A 21,615-nucleotide genomic window follows, 5' to 3' on the forward strand; every position below is an offset into this window, starting at 1 on the left:
CCACCTGTGGTGATGGAGGAGTTTCTCAAAGGAAAAGGGGGTTCTGTTACTAGAAGGGAGATGGGAATACATGCTGAGCAGATAGAAGCCACCACCACTGCAGTGCCCATCACATAGGAGGCTTTACTGCTAAGTTGTGGAGCACAGTGAGGCAGGAACACCATCTGAGAGGGCTGCCCAGCCTGGCCTGCAGGATCGTCTACCTGCCCCGGCTGGCACATTCAAGGTGGCAGCTCCCGTCTCCACTGTATTCCACCCTGTATCCTCCCTTTCCCTTTGGAAATCCTCTCTCATCACAGGGGAATGGCAGACATTTGATGAACTGCAAGCACAAATGAGGTGCATCATCTTGCTGCCGCCTGAGTACAACTAAATTAGGTATCACAATACACTCTATCAAACATTTTAAATGGCGCAATCAGATGAGAGGTTTATGACTCCAAAAGCACTAATGATACATCTATACTTGCTGCAAATTGTTGTTTTATGCAAAGAGTTTGTCATACCAGCTGCTGTGTTGTATGAACTGCTCCTTTTTATCTTTGACCTAAAGGTACTTCAATCAAAGATTCATTGTACTATAAATGATGACTTGCCACCCACCAAGATTGGCCATGGCTTAGAAAGTACATGTAAGAATAATTGCTTGAATTGGGTTTCTTTTGGTCCCAAAAATTCTTTGTCAATCTGGTTCAAGAGAGTTGTGTTTTTGTTTTTTTTTTAATTATTTGCAAGATCCAGATGTGTAGGAAAATGGCAAGTATTTCTGCAAGTCAGACTTAAATATCTACGTTGTAGTAGTTAAATGTAGAGGTGGTTCTGTTTTCACTTGTTTTTAATGAACTCAATGTCTTGATCATTAGTTGTCAAATATAGTACAGTGAGCCCAGCTGGTATCAGGAATAAAGGAAAAGAACTGCATTATTCACATGTTATATGATAGTAGGAGCCATAGAGCAAATGTTTATTATGTTCCAAGTGTGTTTCCACCCTGTGCTCACAAAGAGGTCTTGTAGAAATTAATTCAGGGAAGGAAAGGCCATTCTTTATTGTCTAACTCTGTAGAGGCCTCGGTGCCGTTGGTGGAAATAATGAGACTTCAGAACACTGATCTCCATGGATCTCCATCATGGAGACCATCTTATTGCTATTAGTAACCAGAAGACTGAGATAGAAGAGTAGTTCAAGGAAGCTACAGATGCATGGAGCCAGGGGCTGTGCTGGAAGACAGGATAACTTCAAAGACATCAAGGCATGCAATGTTTCCAAATGCCACTTAGTGAAGGAAAGATGAGGCAACCTGAAACATTTATAACTAACCTTGAGGGAAATGGTGGGCTCACAGGGGGAGGCACCACTGTGCATTCCTTGTGAGGTTGATCCACCAGAGTAGAAAGTGATCCTTCTCCATGTGGACCCTCTGAAATTCCATCTGTAAATGGTCCTAACAGTACTCCAATCCTTAGATTGCTGAGGCAAAGAAAATTGGACTGTGGTTATGTAGATTCTATCTCTAGGTGAACGCCTTTCCTTCATAAAGCTCTGCAGAGTTACAAAACACTTCCATAGGCAGGGTCTCATTATTTTGTTGTATAGATAACAGATTTTATTTCATTGTTAAACATTTTTAGAGTATAATTGCTTTGCAATGTTGTGATAGTCTGTGCTGTACAATGAAGTAAATCAGGTATGCATACACATACATCCCCTCCGTCTTGGACCTCCCTGTCTCCCACCCGCCCCTCTCGGTCATCACAGAGCGTAGAGCTGAGCTCCCTGTGTTTACAGCAGGTTCCAGTAGCCGCCTATTTTACACATGGTAGTGTATATATGTCAATCTGAGTTTTACCATCCAGTTCACAGGTAAAACTAAACCTGCATAGATAAAAACCACACACCAACCTAACGGCAAAACCAGGGCTGGCAACATTATCATGTGTTCAGAGTCCTCTGCTCCTTCCACTATCATATCAACATTGATCTCTGACTCTCACTCTGTGTATTCTTCTTCCTATCTAGTCACCATCATCCTGTCACTTCCCTGTCTTCCGATTGCCTGTTTATCAGTTTGGACGACTGTCCCTGCATATCAGCATTAGAATATTGCTTATCCATTAACCACCCTGTTTTCATCTTGCTCCCTTCATCCTTCACACAACAACCAGGATTATCTTTGAAAAATCCAAATCAGATTATTACCATGATCTTGCCCTTTGAATCAAGTTTAAACTCCTTCAGGATCTAGACCTTGCAGTTTTCTCTTATTTCATTCTCTACTCCAGTCACTGCTGGCCACTGTCAGTCAGTCCCTCCTCACTCTGTCCTCCAGGGCTTTGCACATTTTTTTTTTCCCCCTCTGCTTGAAATGCTTACCTTCCATCACCCACTTTCTGCCAGCCCCTTTCACCTTCCATGGGCCCTTCACCTTGGTATCCACTCATCACCGAGGTGTTGCTGGATGCTTTGTCCTAATTGAGATGCTTCCTGAATCTTCCTTATCCCTCTTCTAGTATCTCATTCCATTTAACACTTCTCTGTTGACCTTAGCTTTTGTATCACAAGTCAGTCTTACCTTCTGTGATATACAAACACAAAAATGTCAATGGCCACTAGGATATATTATTTTTTACTGAAACCACATTCTGTTGAATCTTAACAGTGCAGGTTTCAACAAAGCAGCCTTTCCTGGGGATTCAGGAACCCAGGCTCCTTCTGTCTTGTAGCTTTGCCATCTTGCATAGTTATTGCCAAAGAGAAAAAAAGACCTATTTTTTTTTTTTTTTGGACCTACTTCATGACTTAGCTTAAAAATGATACACATCACATCATTTACATTTTATTGGCAAAAACTCATCATGAGGCTGCACTTGGAAGCAAGAGGGGTTGTGAAACATCGCTGCCAGGACAGCTGCTCCCTAGCAGCAGTGCTGCTCTATGGAAAAGGAGCATGTGTCTTTGGTTAACTGACCATCGATGTCATTCTTTGGTTTTTTGTCTTCCTTGATAGCTTGAAAGTAGGAGCTGTGTCCCTTCACTGTCACCTAGGCAATATTTGTGAAATTAATGTCATGTATATATAATATAGATAAATGTTATTATTTTGTGGGTCGCAGACACCATTGTTTATATATCACATAGTCATGTACATGTTCACCTGAAACTATCAAAACATTGTTAAACAGCTATACCCCAATACAGAATTTAAAAAGTTCAAAAGAAAAATTAGTCATGCACATTTTTTTTAGGGGAAAAAAAAAAGCAGATTCATGACATTTTACCTATAATTTCGTATCTTCCATGTCACAAGATAGGTAAACTCGTCACCTGTTCTCAGATAGAATGAAGGCAGGCCCAGTCGAAAATGAAGCCCACTCATGAAATCTGTAGGGGGTTCCTGGACTCCATGTGAAGAACTATGGTGTGGGATACATAGTATATTTGAACAGGTTATTTGCATCTGGCTCAAACATAGATTTTTATGCCCGGGAAATGCCATATAAGGTGGCTGTCTTGCTCTCATGATTAGGCACTCTCTCTTTAGTGTTCCCATTAATTTCCTGTATCCCTGTATCAGTGCCCAATGTATTTTGAGGTTGGTCTCCCATCAAAGTTGATTAACTCCATCTTTATTACCTTAGGGCCCTAACACACAGTAGGGCACACCAAGCATATCTTGAATAGAATGAACTGGATCAGTTGAGCACCAACCCTCTATAACGCATGTCTCACAGAAAATCAGCCTAAGGTCTACCCTAGAGAGAACACCAAGCAGAGCCCAAGTAGCGACTGAAGGGACAGTTACACACCAGAGTGACTCAACCGCAACTACAGGGGAAGGCAGGATCCATCTGGAAAACAGATGGACTGCTCCCTTTTAGCTGCACATAAATTAAATCTCACTATCTGCCAAAACAGAAAGTTAACATTGATTTTTGTGGGCTTTTTTCTCCTTAAAGAAAAAAAAATCCATTTGTTTATGAGTTAAAACTTCATGACAAATTTTCCTTCCATATTGTGATTATAACACCTAATTTCCTAATTAAGTATGCTAATTGCAAGTTACCTCACAGAACTACAGAACACAGAAGTATAATTATGTAATAAAAAGCTTTTATGAAACTTTCGAGGGGAAGAGGGCTGGATGCAGAAGCATCTGCTTAGCAAGAACTAGAATGCTGTTACCTACGGGCCCCCTGTGTCTGAATTACCCGTGGGTAACAATTACAAATTGGCTCCTTGCTTGCATTTCTCAAGTTTTAAGTCTGAGAAACCTCTTTCTGTAATGGAGGGCATGGCAATGAAGCTGCTGTGTGGTGAGAAAGGAGAAACCTCTTCATGGAAAAAAGGGATTCTTTCACTTCCAGGTTGATTCTGGAACAAGCCACAAGCTTCTCTGTGGTGTTTTAGGAACATGGGATTGTTCCCTGTGCCCCCTCCCCAAACATACACACGCAGCTTCCTCTGTCATCATCTATACCCACTTAGAGAGTCTTAATGACTCCAGTTTCCTGATCTTTTATGAGACAGAATCACAAGCAAGAAGATCAGGGTAGGGCCGAGCAGAAGGGTCAAAATGGCAGAGTGTGAAGACCCTGAGCTCCTCTTCTCACAGGGAAACATGAAAATCACAAGAAGCAGATCAGAGGCAAGAGGACGGCTAGTAGAATGGACCTACATGATAAAGAACTGGGGGAAAGGAAGAAGACTAGAGGAAGAAAACCCCTGAGCTTAGGCTTGAGAGTGTTTGGTGACTTGATATAATATAGGAAGGAGGTTTGGAGAAGTGCTGCTGATCAGTGTGCATGGGGTTCCTCTACTGTTTTCAGGAGGCACAAGTAAGGAGTGGGGTTTCATTAAATACCCCACAGTGCCAAGACTGTGCTTCTTAGGGTACACCTTTGCATGGATACCAGACCATGTGAGGCCCACAAATGTATTTAGACTCCTCATTATTGTCTTATCCATATTCATTCCTCAGGAATATCTTTTATTTCTGTTCTTTTTCTCCCCTATATAACCTGTTCACCTTCAGTGTGTGTGTGTGTATGGGTATATATACACATACACACACATATATACACACCTTCTAGCTGCATTTTTCCTTTTAGGTTGTCATTTTTTAAATTTTGTAGTTGCATACAATTTTAAGGGTTACTTTCCATATACAGTTACTACAAAATATTGTCTGTATTCGCTGTGTTGTATCATACACCCCTGAGCCTGTCATTATTCAATCGTTTCTGCCTCCCGTTCCCAACCCCTACTCTGCCTCCTCCCAACAGTGGTAACCACTAGTTTGTCCTCTAAATATATAACTAACTGGTGAATATTTTAAAAAATTAGAAGTAGATTCACAGATGTAGCTGCCTTTTAAAAGAAATCCTTATTATTATCATAATTGTTGCATCCACAGTTATTTCCAATTCCTGTAAGATCTTACATTCTTCCTGTTCTCTTGGCTCTTGGGGTTTTTGTTTGGTTGTTTTATTTCATAGCTCACTGCTACCAAATCTGTCAAGCAGGCCTTAATTTTTCTAATCAGCAGTCCAAAGTTCAAGGCAAGTAAACACTTGAGCTGAAGCACTGAAAAGAAACTTGATAGAGAAAGGTTGAAACTATGTCATGTCAGCTGAGTGAGCTGCAGCCACTGTAAGATCCCATAATTGTGTTCCTGTTACTCACTGCAAGATGCTGTGTAATCCTCTCATCAAATCGTGCGTTTGGGATATTATCCCTGAGCACAATTATCAGGTTAGATTGATTTCCCCAGCCCATCTTATGTACATAATTGAAGCTATAGTCTGGCATCCATAAATCAAGTCACATCACATTGAAGTGACCTAATTCATGGTGGGATGTGGGAGGGACACTTTGATGGCACCTTGTCAAGATTCTGCTCCTGGTTCTTTTCTCCTGTGATGTGAGAGGCCAGCTAAGCTTAACCTTTCCCAAGCTGAGCGTTGAGATAGCGTGTTCTCATTTATTTACTGAGGGAACATACAGGCACTAAAATTTATTGTTCCAGAGTAGAATACAGCAAAAATTTCCTGAACCCTCACATAACCAGTGGCATCAGAATAACACTTGGAAATAGAACCACCAGCAGCCACCTAGGGCATCTTTTGGTGGCATAAGTTGACCAGAAACAGTTTCTCCAGAAAAAATAGATAGGCTTATGTCTAGAAAATTCTACTTCATACCACAGAGAGATTTTAAAGTGATGGTCATACTTATAAAAGAAAAAAATATATATTTGTGATAGCATATTACCTAGCTCATGGTGGGAGATCAATAAAGATTTGTTGAATAAATGTTTTTAAGTTAACACATGTTGGTGGTTTAATTTTTCTTTAAATTTTTGTGTTTATTTTGATAAATTCCATACACAATTCCATTAAGTTACATGAAAGGGGGAAAATGTTTTCTTTGCATGCCATAATGTAGAAAACTCTACTGGGCTTTGATTCCTAAGTTCATTTTTTAGAACTTTTATTTTGAAATAATTTTAGACTTAGAAAAAAGTAACAGAAATCATGCAGAGTTCCCACATTCCCAGCTTCCCCTTGGGCTAACCCCTTACATATCGTAAAACAACGATCAAATCTAAGAAAGTAACCTTCTACACTACTATTAACTAAACTATGGAATTCTTTCAGATCTCAATAGTTTTCTACAGTTGATTATTTTTTTCTGTTCCAGGATCCAATTAGGATCCCAAATTGCATTTAATTGTCACATTTCCTTAGTCTCCTCTTATCCATGACAACTTCTTTATCTTTGTCTTCATGACTTGGTCACTTTTGAAGAGTGCTGTGCCTTTGTTTTAAAGACAGCCCTTCCCTTTGTGTGTGTTTGATGTTTCTTCGCTGTTAAGTGGGGATGCACAAGAGAAAAGGATGCCACGCAGGTGATGCGCTTTTCTCTGGGTGTTAGATCAGGGGGTACCTGATCATTGCTAAGTATCAGGGGTGATCTTAACTTGGTCACTTATCTAAGATGGTTTTCCAGATTTCTTGACTATAAAGTTACTTTTTCCCCTGTGTGTTATTTCTAAATATTTGAAGGAGAACCTTTGAAACTATCCAAATACTCTCTACTTAAAATTCCATCCATCCATGTTAGTATCCATCGGTGTGTCATCCCAGTGGCACTTCTTACTGTGGTATGCTTAAGATGATTTTCTCTTTCACTCTGTTTACATTTATCAATTGAAATTCTTCTTAAAGAAGAGTCATTGGTTCTCCCTCACTTTCTTGCTTTTGTGAGCTCCTGGGTGTTTATTTTCTTCTTGGGGTTATAACCTGTCACTTATTTGGTGCTCACATTGTTCCACCTTTAGCCGTTCAGAACTGTGTCAGTGTGTGCCCTTGTAATATGCCCACATCCCCTGGTCTTGTTTTGTCTTTGGGTCCTCCCTTACTACCTTGCACTCCACAGTGCTCCAGGCTCATCTGTTTGCACTGCCCGTGCCCTAGAATCAGTCAGTTCACCAAAGAGCCCTTAGTTGCTTCTGTTGGAGAATGGTGTTTAAAATGGTGTTATTGAAGTGTCCCCAACTCATTGCTTTTAACATTGATTTCAGACCAGTGCTTCAGGAAGCCTGTTACAGACTGAAAGTGTCCCTCCAAATTCATACGTTGAAATCCTAACCCCCCAGTGTGATGGTCATAGGAGGTGGGGTCTTTGGATGGTACTGCATTCTGAATGTTTGTATCTTCCTCAAAATTCACAGATTGAAATCTTAATGCCATTGTGATGTTATTAGTAGGTGGGGTCTTTGGGAAGTGCTTAACTCATGAGGGTGGGGCCTCTTGAAAAAGGTTAGTACTTTGATAAAGTACTCCCTCATCCCTTCTGCTAGGAGAGAACACATGAGAAAGTGATGAATCAGGAATAGGGCCTTCACCTAAAACCAAATCTGCCAGCACCATGACTTTGGAGTTCCCAGACTCCAGAACCTTGAGAAATGAATGTTGTTTAAACCCCTCAATCCATGGCATTTTCATTATCACAGCCCAAACAGACTAATACAGTCTCTGATCCCATCCACTTAGAAAATGAAGACACAGACCCTCAGCCTTCAACATGTATAATACATTGATGCATAATCCTGTTGACCAAGAGTAATATGTTTTTTTTTAAATTCACAATCATTGTGGCAAGGATAGCAACAAATCAAATTCTATGCCAGCCTTAACCCTGGGGGAGGGTCCAGGCCTGCCCCCCATGATGAGTATGTAAAACCCATTGCTTCTAGGTCTTGAGGCTATACCACAAAGTAGAGCATGTAAGGGGGGCCCAAGGGAGGAGCCCTGGCAGCTAAGACCAAGGGACAGGCACACAGGGGACTTGGCAGTGACAGTCTCCCACGTGTGGGATGGTCTCTGTAGTTTAAATGTTGGTAGAGCCATCGTGATATTCTGATTCATAATGAGAAATATATATTTGGTTTTCATCTCCATTTCTGGCACACAGTTCCTAAAACCTTTCAAATTTCAGAAGTTTGAGAGTGATAGACGCGTCTCTTTCTCTATTATGAGTTGAGTTTGGAAAAGCACCTGAGACGGGGGGCTGGTCCACAGGGGACCCAACCTTGTGATTAGACGGTTCAAGCTTTCAGTCCCACCTGCTCCCAACCTCTTCCTCCTGGGCAGGGGAGAGGGACTGGTGATTGAATCAGTCACCAATAGTGAATTACGTAAGAAGCCTTTTTTGGGGCCAGCGTGAGGCACTCCGCCCATGGCAAAGGTCATGAGGAAGGAGGCTCGATATACGCAAAGGTGGGATCGAGCCTCAGGAGTCCCCCTGGAAATCCTCGAGCATCTACCCCCATAACCAGAGCCTGTCTACTTTACTACTTTGTGCTCTCCCCTACACCTCTGATTTTACGGGAGGCTGTCCCCCACCACCTCTTTCGGAGAAGGAGTTAACTTAGAGCTCCAGTTAATAATAATTCCTGGGCGTGACAGGAATGTTTCAACCTACAAACTCCTCTGAAAGTTCTCTAGCCTGCCTTACAGGCTTGTCCGGCCACATGTGATTGCTCACAGCCTTCCAACTGTGAGAGGCACGAGATGCTTTAAACCTTCTAAAAACAGGTTCCTTGGAAAAGTTAGAAAACCATTGGTATAAGTATAGTGGGCTGATTAGAAATTGTATTGGTGAAGGGTTTTTCATTTGTTGAGCCAATGTTTGTTGCTAAGACTCCACATCCCCTGCCCTTACACACATTAATGAATATATAGAAGAAATAAGTATTAACCTTTGATATTAATCACGTTGGACCTTAGGCTAAGTAAATTCTTTCCTTAATTAAGACCCACTACACCCTCACCCTATAGGAATGTAACTTTATTTGGGTGGCGTCTGTTTTAAGAATAATCACCCCTGGAGAAATAAGTGTCCTGGTTGACTGACCGCTGTCACAAGGAGAGGGTCATAAATTGTCAGCAGGCCCCCTGGCCAGAAGATGATGTAACACCCCTAAGACCTCTGTATACATTTGTATGAAGCACCTGACTTTGATAAAAGTCAGGACTGCTGACCCCACATGACTTTTGCATAACATCTCAGTGTATAAAAGTAGACCACGGAAAATAAAGAATTGGGATCAGTTTCTTGAAATACTGGTCTCCCCATGTCACTCTCTCTTTCACTCTGGCTGAGTCTCCATCTGGAGCACAGAACCCGCCATGCTTACTAATTATGCCTGGGTTTCTAAGATCTGACTGGGGAGGCCTCAGTGTCTCCTCTCCTTCGGGAGAACCGAAGGACGCCTGCAGCCTACGTAAGTGGTGCAAGCTTCTTGTCTTGAAGTTTTATTGGTCTCCCACGTAAACCAAGCTACTCAGCCTCTTTTCTCCACTGAATTTTCCTACTGAGCTATCCTCATTCTATTACTCTTTATATCTTTGATGAATATTTAAATAGTTGCTGAAGCCGTCTCCCCTTCGAATACCCTGGATCAGCCGGGGCTGGACCCCAGCAAAGCCTCCATTAAAAACCCATAGGATGGGGTTCCGAGAGCTTCCAGGTTGGAGATTCTAGGAGAGCGGTGCACTCCGAGGGCATGACAGCTCCATGCCCTTTCCCCCTACTTGCCCTGTGCATATTTTCCAGTTGGCTGTTTCTGAGTTATATCCTTTATCCTTTCTGAGTTATATCTGAGTATGTATATAGTATATAATAAACTACTAATCTAGCAAGCAAAATATTTTTCTGAGTTCTGAGTCACTCTAGCAAATTAATTAAATCCAAGGAGGAAGGCATGGGAACATCAAGTGTACTACCCAATTGGTCAGAAGCCCAGGTGGCAATCTGAACTTGTGACTGGGATCTGAAGTATGGAGGGACAGTCTTACAGGACTGAGCCCCTAATCTTTGGAATCTGATGCTGTCCCAGGTAGATTGTGTCCGAATTGAATTGAATTATAGGCCACCCAGCTGGTGTCCAAGAATTGCGAAACATACACAGACAAATAAGAATAGGGTGACATAATTTTTAGCCATTCATATGTATAGCAGCTAAATGTCAGGTTCTCTGTTGACACCTTACAGGGCCAGTCGTCTACAAACTGGATGCTAATCCTGACTGGTTATACTGCATACGAGTCAGTTTAACCTTCTAGCTGAGGGCCAGGACTCGAGTCAGCTCAAACTGCATCTGAATCCCATTTCTTCTACACACCAGCTGTGTAATCCTGGGCAAGTTACTTGTCCATTTTGAGCCTCTGTTTCCACAGTAGAAACAGATAATGAGAACACCTACCTCACAGCATTGTATACATGATATAATTGACATGGAACATGGCATAGTGCCCGGAACAGAGTATTTGTCTGACAAACAAGAACATGTTACTGCTACTGCTATTATAAATTATAATGTTAGTCATTATTTGATCTATAATTCAGTTTACTTTTTTCTACTCTCTGTAGAGCTTGTGAACATTGCAAAATATTCTCTGCACAAGGGGAGGGACTGTGCAATTTTGTCAAGATGATGCCGCAACAATGAGATGGAGCATCTCACCTCCTGTTGTTAATTACCTGGCATAGTTCACAGAGCTGATCAACTTTGCATGGTGTGGTAAGATAATGAATTTTTGCATTACTTTGTCTTTACAAAGCCAGAAATGGTAATTGCATAGAAATTTGTTCTCTGTTGGCATGATTAGGTAGATTTAATTAGTCTTAATGCTATAAATATCTTGGACACAATTTTAAGGATTGCACCACCTGTAATTATACTCATAGAGCACTAGAGGCAAAAGTATTCTTAATGAAATTTTAGTTTTATAAACTCACTGTGTACAAAAGAAAATTGACAACCAGAACAGTAAAGTGACTTTCTCAAGGTCACACAGCAAGAAAATGTATTTGCCCCAGATTCCAATGCTTTCTTTCAGATACAAAGTACCATTTTGCAGATAATTAATTAGCATGCACTGCTTAGAGGTGAAAATTGTGCCCTGATGAGTCTAGTTCTTAACTGACTTGTGTTGTGTCCTATGGCTTTAAGCTGGAAGCATCTAAAGAGGTGAGCAGAGAAAGTTTCATGATAGTGATAGCAATGTTGTTTCAGATTCCACAAACGTTACCTCAGTTTATGGTCAGTGCATCCCTGTGATCACTGTAGTATAGATAGGGAAACTTAAGCCCCTGGATCTCAGATTTGGAATAATGCAATCCTCTCATGTAGTCAAGGAAGACTTTGTGGAAGAGGTGCTGTGGTAGTGAGTTTGGGCTGCTAACACAGAATACCATGGACTGGGTGGTGCAAGTCTCACAGCGCTGGAGGCTGAAAGCACAAGTTCTGGGTGCTAACATGGCTGAATTCTTGGTGAAGGCCCTCTTCCTGGTTTACAGATGCCTGTCTTCTCATTCTATCCTCACGTGGTAGAGAACAGAGAGAGAGGTGGCAAGCTCTCATCTTTTCTTATTAAGGGCACAAATCCCATTCATGAGGGCTCCACCCTCATGACCTCATTACCTCCCACCTACCTACTAATTAGGTCTACCTACTAATACCATCATATAGGGTGTTAGAGTTTCAGCATATGAATTTTGGGGAGACATAAACATTCATTCCATAACAGATGGCATTTAATCTGGGACTTGAAAGATAAAGTAGAATTTTACTCATTGAATCATAAAAAAAGGGAGGGAGACATTCCAGGCAGAGAAAATACAGTGAGCAAAAACAAGTGGTATAGTGCGCCCCTGGTGGCTCAGTGGTGAAGAATCCAGCTGCCAGTGCAGGAAACATGCATTCGATTCCTAGTCCAGGAAGATCCCACATGCCACAAAGCAACTAAGCCTGTGTGCCATGACTACTGAACCTGTGCTCTGGAACCCATACTCTGCAACAAGAGAAGCCACTGCGATGAGAAACCGACGCACTGCAGCTAGAGAAAGCTTGTGCACAGCAACTAAGACCCAGCACACCCAAAAAAAAAAAAGCAGATATACAGTGGTATATCAGGGTATTTGTTAATGAACTCCCTCTTATGCCTTGATTTAATGTATTAAATTCTACATGGGAGGTACCAAATGAAAGAGATATTTTTATTGGTTGTAGAATTTCAAGGGCTTATCAGTTAACGAGCAAGAATTGTGTACATTTCGTGGTTACAACTTTAACTAATAGGCAGAAGGGGAATTTGAATTTTATCTTCCAGTGTCCATAAAATAACATCATGGCACTGTAATTATTAACATAATCATTAGAAAACAGTTTAGTTAAATTTAAGAAAACCTAGAGACATGAAGACATAGTGTCTTCATCAAAGCAGTTCCAGTCCAGATAAAGCAAGCCTTCTAAATTAACTTTGATGCTTTGAAATAAAATCCTTGGAGCACCAATTATAGTGGGTTCTGAAAAGCAATTATTATCAGCTGCCACAGCTTTTCACCACGACTTCTAATTTAATTACATCTCCTCTGTTTAAAATGTGCTGTACTTTGAGGTACAGCAATGGGAAAGGAGTTTAAGTTACTAAAAAAAATAATAATAGAGGTATTTTTTCCACCTAAGGTAATTAGTCTTGGACATAACTGCTTCCAAGAGAGACACAGGATTATGAACTCATTAATTTCGAGTGGTCATTGCTACAAAGGAATGTTCATCTTCAGAGGTGGGGAAATCGCTATCCTGGATGAAACGAGTATAGAGGGAAAGAGACAGAGCTTGTCCATCTACTCACCCTACCAGCTGCTCATTGCCTTCCAGGGCTCTCTTTCACCCAGGTTTCCTTATTCCAAGAGAAATGAAGTTTGAAAATTTGTCTTATTGATTGTGAATAGTTAACAATTGTGTTTGGCTTCCAACTCCTGTCGATGAAACAGAGATTTTGCACAACTTGTGAATTCACTTTTCTCATTTGTGATGTTGAGAACAAAAGTGGCTGTGCACTTCTCTGGCAGAAAACCAAGCCATCTTGACTTTTTACAGAAAATGTTTTCCCCATCATTCTGACAGCACATTGCTTATCTGGTTGCATGAAAATACTGCCTGTTTCTAAATTCACCATCTCCCTGGATGGTGGCGAGGAATCATTGCATTTTGTGGGTGGGAAGAGTTCTTTTGATCAAGGGCTCGCTGATTTATTATACAGATGAGGTGATAGAGAGCTACGGGCTTTAAATGGACTCCTCAAGGTCCCCAAGATGCCAGGCAGAGCAGGGACTAGATGTCAGGTCACCTGTCCTTCAATTTCATTGAGGTAGATAATATTCTATGGGAATGAAATTGATATTTGACATTGACCTATAGAATAAAGTTCATCTCCACCTTACCCCGCATTTTTTTTTAACTATGATTAATCACTGCTTCTCACAGTCTTCCTAACAGTGTTTTAAATCCCCTGTATGAACATTCCTTTAAGACAAATTTTAATTGCATATGTCTGGGTTCTATGATAGATCTATTCAATCAGAACATATCACAGTGAAGTTTTAAAATATTGCTCTTCCCCAGTAGCTCTTAACCTGGGATTCCCTGGTGGCTCAGTGGTAAAGAATTTGCCTGCCAATGCAGGAGCTGCGGGTTCAATCCTTGGGTCCAGAAAATCCCCTGGAGAAGAAAATGGCAAACCACCGCAATAATCTTGCTTTGAGAATCTTCATGGACAGAGGAGCCTGGGAGGCTGCAGTCCATGGGGTCACAAAAGAGTTGGACATGACTAAACAACAACTGGGTGGAGGAGCTTGATGTAAAATTCAAGGAACTTCTATTGAAGTTCCAAGAATTCCCTTTATTACTATCCCTGGTAATATACCTAAGAATGGACTCTGAAAAAGAATATTCCCCCGTATGAAAACCATTACTCTGAAGAGCACCAGGAACAAAAATATACGATGTGAAATATCCATCTGGCATTAGAATGAATGTTTTCTGTGTACTGCTTATAATGAAAGACACAAATAGAATGACTAAAATCAAAGAAGAAAAAGAAAAGTCAATGAAATAAAAATGTCTTGGGACAGAAAAACTGTGCAGAAAATGGAGGTTAATGCAACTAACTAATACAGAGCTCATAGCAACTTCTGAGCTTCCTGGCAACCAGTGCAAAAGGAAAATACAAAATGCTCCTGTGCTCTCATAATCTTACAGCTGTCCAAGGGAGTACTGGGTTTTTCTAAGCATGAAATTCTGAAAGAATTTAATGAAATAACATTGCACATCTCAGGAGCAATGTTTGTCCTTTTGCATGCTTATTCTAGCACTTTCTGAGTACTGTGAGCCAGAGCAATAAGACTCTGATCCCTACATATCCCTTGGTCTCATCTCATTACACACCGTGGGGAAATAAGAGAAGAAGAGGACATTTTGGAGGAGTGATAACAGCATACCTGGGTTTGCCTGCGTCATGCAGATGTAGATTTTCCACATGAAACTTTTGCCAGGCGCAGGGAATTGGGCAGCTGCCACATCAGCCTCAAGCTAATGACTCCTGTAGAAATCCAAACAGGGCGACTTTGCATTAGATGCAGCACTGCAGCTCACAGGTGCTCCAGCCCCAAGGACGCAGCCTTAAAGACTCAGACATCCAACCAATCATATACTGTGGAGAATTGGAGAATTTGAGCTCTGGTTCACCCTAGGAGCTTACTGCAGCACCCCTTAAATTACCACCTCCAGTGTGTCAGCATGAAAACCCAACTGCCATTGCCTGTGGCTGAAAATTCTGTGACTTGAGGGGTGTTCTGTCAAAATATTTCTCAGAACATTTCTTGAGGCTATAAAAGAAAACTGAGCCAAAGAGCTTATCTACAGGTCAGTCACTCTATGGAAAGCCATAAAGATAATTTTTGGTTATGTAAAGGGGGAAAAAATGATTAAAAACAAGACCACAAAACCTGGCCTACAGGTTTTATCTGAATCCTTTTGAATGCTCTGATGGAACTCTAGAAGATAGTAAGTTTGCCCTTCAGAGGAAGAGACTATCAAAAGTCCTGCAAATAGTCTGTTTTAGTCACATTTTCTTGAACAAGCAGGACTCATGTGATTTCATTATTCTCACAGTGAGGTGCTGTATTTTCTTTTACATCTTGTTTTTAAGCATTCAGCCTATCACACCAGGTGGTGGAGGCAGCAGGCAGCTTTGTTTGAGGTGCCAAGTGCTCTGGAAAAGAGAAAAGTCACCCCCTCACCAGGGGAATTTCACTCTGGACCGTGACTCATTGCTAATTGCTCGTGTGCCTGAGTCTCAGGTCATGCTTGAAATCATCCAGTTCAAAGTGGAGCTCCTCGGAGATTATTTTTCTTTTGCAGATTTGACACTCAAAGAACAGAAGTTGCAGGTCTCTAGGCTTCTCCTTTCTTTACCCCTCTTTGCGAACACTGTATTCCTCCCCTATTCCATCTCATCCAGAGAAGACCGAGACCCGATGTCCGTCTCAAAACACTGAAGATTCCCCCCTCCCCCGCCGCCCCACCTGGAAGTTTGTATACCTGAAAGCTAGGCCCGAATTCTGTGTCTTCACTCAGAGTTTGACCGATTGAAGAACTAGATGGTTGTCAGAACTTTTGGGAGTAGAAGGAGATGGATTCTGAGTAATGCTGAAGCCTGGATCTTGTAATCTAGTCCCCTCTCCCCAAATCATCTGGGGCTTCCAGGTGGCACTAATGGTAAAGACCCTGCCTGCCAATGCAGGAGACATAAGAGATGCGGGTTGAGTCACTGGGTCCGGAAGACCCCGGAGGAGGGCACGGCAACCCACTCCAGTATTCTTGCCTGGAAAATCCCACCAGGAGCCTGGGGTCGCAAAGAGTCAGACACGACTGAAGCAACCTAGCATGCACCTCAAATCATAGAATCGCTGACCATGCCACTGATTGTCCCAGATAAGAGCATTGTACTCTCTGATGACCCACGTCACCTGTCAGAGACACAGAGAATTTCTAGAGAGGATTCTAATGATTCTTAGCATCATTAGATGCTAGTGACAAGCAGAGAGGAGAGAGCCCTGTCTAAATACACTGCCCCCATGCTTCACCTTGGACTGGAAATGCAACTTCCTACATTCATTTTGAAATGTAAATAAGTTCTTATTCCTTCCTGAGAGCAGGCTTGTGTCAGAGGACAAAGGACATCATGACAACAGAACAGAAAAGTGGAGGTCCTGTACCCAAAATCTGGCTTTTGTATCTCAGTACCGAGTTGAATCTCTTGGGTGAAATATTGTAGAAAAGAATGCTTTATTGCTTTGCTAGGGAAAGGTGGCCACAGTGGGCTGATGTCCTCAAAACTGTGTCTTCCAACCTGGAGAGAGGAGCAAGGAGCTTCATAGTAGTGGTTCAACCGGGAAGGTGTGATCAGATTGTGAACAGTTTTTCTTACTGGTTCATGGTGAGGTAATCAGGAGTCAGCATCATCAACTTTCTGGTTTCAACTATCTAGGGTCTGCGTTGCTTATAAGCAGCTTGCAGTTACCATCTCCCACCTGGTGGGGGTTTCACTATCTACAGAACAGCTCATTGTTATGCATATCCCTTGAGGGGGAACCAGGAGCCTGCCCCAAGGCTGCCTTCTCCCTTGTCATCCCCTCTCTTCCTGGATTGGCCACTGTTTGTACCTGCTTGTTGGAACTCAGGGAAGGCCCAGGAGGCTGAATGAAGCCTATTTCCTGTCATCACGAAATGGGAGACACAGAAAGAATTTTACACCCAGGAGCCTCACAGTGTCCTGCTGTGTTTCAGTCTTGAGTGGCACAGAAATTGGAGGCAATGTTTACCCAAAGAAAAACTTCAGCTTTTAAGTATTTTTGCCCTAGGCTCCAGTTGAGCTTAGAGACCACACACACACACACACACACACACACACCTACCTATATATCTAGTATTCAGAATAGCTAAATGTCATCTTCTTATTATACATTTTACTAAGGATTTCCAAGGGCAATAATTTATTTGAGTTTCCCAGTAATAAGACTAGTCAATATTATTATCTTCTTTTTTTATGAGAGTGCTGGCATAATTTTTACTTCATTCCTTTATGGATACTGGAAAAAAAAAAACTCATCAAGCCAATATTAATGGAAAACATTAAAGTTATAACAGGATGGAAGAAAACTGAAATTTATTGATGTTAGGGGAATGGAAGAAAAAGCTAAGACACTCAGAGTATAAGAAAAAGGAGGTCATAAATGGGATAACCTCTGAGCACCTTACTGCTCTCAGCAGTCCAGGTCAACATTTTCCAAAGTGGTGTCCTACAGACACAGTGTTCCATGGTCAAACATGTTTGGGCAACTATCAAAAAAACAGAATTCTTCAGTGAAGGTCTTCCTTAGGGTTATTGACATGTATAAAGTGACTCCTAAAGATGGATGGATAGTAGGCGTAGCTTACCCACCACTTTTCATGTTTTCGTAGGCCACTTCCTTGCTGCTTTTTGTTGGGCTGGTTAAAAAGTTTGTTTGGGTTTTTCTGTAAAATGTTAGGGAAAACCCAAAGAAACTTTTTGGCCAACTCAATACATCAGGAATCCACGATCTGTGGCTCTGAGCTATTTCCATATGATGATGGCATCATCAACTCAATGGACATGAGTTTGAGCAAATTCTAGGAGATAGTGAAAGACAGAGAAGCCTGATGTGCTGCAGTCAGTGGAGTCACAAAGAGTCAAACAATACTGAGTGACTGAAAACCAACACTTCCGTACAGTTGATGAAGTATCTCAAAGCACTAACAATGGGTTGTTGCATCGTTGCTACAGTCTGCTCTGAAGGACTGTGGATAAGTGACACCAGTAAATAATACAGGAAAGAAAGAAGAGCCAGTTGCAAATATGTGGGCTAAATCAATGTTCACAGCCATCCTAAAAATGCAACTTCAATCTAATTCATGTTCAAAACAGAAGAAAAATCTGTGGTCTGTATCAGCCAGTGATATTTGGGTCTGAGGCATCGTCATTGGAAATTGCACTTTACCATAAGGAGCCAGTGATTCCAAATTAGTAGGCATTAGAAATCTTCCATCCAACCCACTCCACACAGAACTTGAGTGATCATAAAAAACAAATGTCAGAATTGTATTACAAACTCACAGATGTGATTTTAAGAAGCTGTTCTGTAGGTTTCCCATACTTTATTCTTGGCTTAACTAACTTCCCCTAAGTTACTGAGAATCAGCTCTCTAAACCAAACATGGAACTCCAAGGTTTCTGTGCCAAGAAGTCACCAGGGTGATATGAAGTAGTAATCAAAGCAGGTGGGAAGGGGTTAGTGAGATGTTTTCATACTTTCTAGGTGAGCTTCAGTAGTGATCATCAATGCAATGTTACTGAGCAAAATTATATCAGGCAGACCAAATGGAACAATCCTTTAAACAAGAAGAAATTGTTTGCAGGTGCAAACAAGCATGAAATAGAATTCTACTAATGAGTTTCCTTTACTAGTTAAATATATAATCAAATTACGTAGGCTCAACTCATGACAGTGAGAAATCAATTATTCATCATAAATCTGGTGCTGTGTATTGACCATCTTGGTATGTGTCTAATCTGGTCTGTAATGAATAAATGTTTCAGTTTCAGGAGTATGTTGTCATTAGCACATAGGTAATTAAAAATCAAAACCAGTTGAAAAGTTCTGAAGTGATAAAAAATCAAAATAACTAAAGAGTTTTCCTTCAAGGTCTTTTAAGTAATAAATATATGAGGATAAAAATTGCATTTCTTCTTTTCAAGAAATGGTCCTAGAACAATTGGCTATCTATGTTCAAAAAAATAAGCCTGAACCCAGATTTGTTAAATACAAACTTAGCACAAAATGGATTATAGATCCAAATGTAATACATAAACCTATAGAATTTGTAGAAGAAAACATAGAAAATATTTGTGACCTTGAGTTAAGCAAAGATTTATTAGGACACATAAAACTTGTTTCATAAAAGAAAAACAGTGATAAATTAGATATCATTACAATTGAAATCTTATTTTCAAAAATACTGGTAAAGAAAATGAAAATAAAAGCCATATGCTGAAGGAAAGTATTTGCTAAATGCCTATCTGATTAAAGACTACTGTCAAGAATATATGAAGAATTCTCAAACTCAGTAAAAAGAAAATAAACAACTCAATTTTTTAAATAGGGAAAATTTCAAACAAACATCTCACAAAAGAAGGCATATGATGGGCAAAAAAAAAAAAAAAAACCCACAAAAAGATGTTCAACATTATTAGGGAAATATGATTTAAAACTATAACGAGCTATGACTGTACAGCCATTAGAATGACTTAACTTTTGAATTGACAACTGCAAGGAGATCCAACCAGTCCATTCTGAAGGAGATCAGCCCTGGGATTTCTTTGGAAGGAATGATGCTGAAGCTGAAACTCCAGTACTTTGGCCACCTGATGTGAAGAGCTGACTCATTTGAAAAGACCCTGATGCTGGGAAAGATTGAGGGCAGGAGGAGAAGGGGACGACAGAGCATGAGATGGCTGGATGGCATCACCGACTCGATGGACGTGAGTCTGAGTGAACTCCGGGAGTTGGTGATGGACAGGGAGGCCTGGCGTGCTGCGATTCACAGGGTCGCAAAGAGTCAGACATGACTGAGCGACTGAACTGAACTGAACTGAACTGGTATGCCTGTGAGGTTGCAGACCATGCTTGGCAGAATAATACCTCACCCCCACAACCAAAGAAGTGCATGTCCTAATTCCCCATGCTTGTGAATATGCAATGTCACATGGTGACAAACAATTTCAACTGCAAATAGAAATAAGTTTGTTAATCACCTGACTCTAAAATAAAGAGAGTATTATCCTGGACTAGCTGAGATTATTATCCTGGACTACACTGCATAGTGTAGTCACAAGAATCCTTTAAATGTAGAAGATGAAGGTGAAGCATATGTCAGACTAAAGCACAGCAAGAAAAACTCCACCAGCTATTGTACTGAAGATGGGAGGGGCCGCAGGCCAGAGAACTCGCACAGCCAAGAGTTGCTGGAGAAGGCCAGGGAACTTGCTCACCCTACCTAGAGCCTCCAGAAAGAAAGCTCAGCTGGCCACACACCTGAGTATTAGCCCAGTGACATGTTTTGTGTATCTGACCCCCAGAACTACAAAGTTGTAAATGCATGCAGGTGAAAGCCACCAAGTTTGTGGCAATTTGTTATAAAAGCCGTAGAAAACTAATATGTAAACCAATCAGAACTCTCCTAAATGTCTGATGACTGCAAAATAAGTACAAAAATTGTTTTCATTGGAAACAAAATGTGGCAGTATCTAATAAAGTTAAATACACGTCTTCCATGTGACCCAGCAGTCCCATTCCTAGATATGTAAACATTTATCCACTCAAATGTTTATTGCTGGTTTTTGGGTTTTTTTTCGTAAGTCATCTCTGGTTAGTAGATGAACGATTCACAGTGGAATGCTCAGCGATCAAAAGGGGTGAACTCACTAATAAAAAGGGGATACAGACGATAGCAAGGATGACTCTCAAATGTAACAGAGTGAAAGAAGGCAGACCCAAGTCTCTGTATACTCTGTGAGTGTATTTATATGACTTTCTAGAAAAGACAAAACGATTGGGACAGGAAACAGAGACTGGTTTGGGGACTGGACGGGTGAGGAGAGTGATGGCAAAGGGGGTGACGGAACTATGTGATTGTGGTGGTGATATGTTTGTCAAAATTCATAGAGTTGTGTACCAAAAAAGAGAAAACTTCACTGCTTGTAAACTTTACCTGAGTAAGCTTAAATATATGTATAAACAAGCTGCCTCTGAAGTCAAGGACTCTAAGAAACTCTGTTTTTTGTATGTGTTCTTTATAGTTGTTTTGTTTTTCCTATAGTTGACATCTAATCTTACAGTGTTGTGGTCAGAAAAGATGTTTGAAATGATTTCTTTCTTTCTTTCTTTCTTTTTTTAAGTTTACCAAGGCCCAAAATGTGATCTGTTCTGAGGAATGTTCTACATGCATTTGAGAAAAAAGTGAAATCTATTGTTTTTGGATGAAATGCTCTGTAGATAGGTATCAGTTAGATCCAACTGGTCCAGTATATTATTTAAAGCTTGTGTTTCCCTATTAATAAACCCTGTCTGTTGAGTCCCCTTTCTGTTGTCTCATGAGAGTTACTTTTTAGAAAAAGGAATTTT

General features: G+C 40.9%; 2 long non-coding RNA genes across 2 annotated transcripts in view; one reads left to right on the forward strand and one right to left on the reverse strand.

Annotated features, from left to right (window-relative positions):
- Positions 1 to 15,119, reverse strand: part of LOC133235197 (uncharacterized) — a 44,603-nt gene extending 29,484 nt beyond the window's left edge. The window contains exons 1-2 of the long non-coding RNA XR_009732473.1: positions 14,851 to 15,119; positions 13,203 to 13,329 (exon numbers count right to left, since the gene is read on the reverse strand). This is a non-coding gene — a long non-coding RNA (uncharacterized LOC133235197). The remainder of the gene's footprint in view (positions 1 to 13,202; positions 13,330 to 14,850) is intronic.
- The window catches only part of LOC133235198 (uncharacterized), a 306,595-nt gene that overhangs the window by 280,260 nt on the left and 4,720 nt on the right, over positions 1 to 21,615 (forward strand). The window contains exon 2 of the long non-coding RNA XR_009732474.1: positions 10,936 to 11,086. This is a non-coding gene — a long non-coding RNA (uncharacterized LOC133235198). The remainder of the gene's footprint in view (positions 1 to 10,935; positions 11,087 to 21,615) is intronic.

The sequence above is a fragment of the Bos javanicus genome, chromosome 22, assembly GCF_032452875.1.
Source record: "Bos javanicus breed banteng chromosome 22, ARS-OSU_banteng_1.0, whole genome shotgun sequence".
Classification (NCBI taxonomy): Eukaryota; Metazoa; Chordata; class Mammalia; order Artiodactyla; family Bovidae; genus Bos; species Bos javanicus.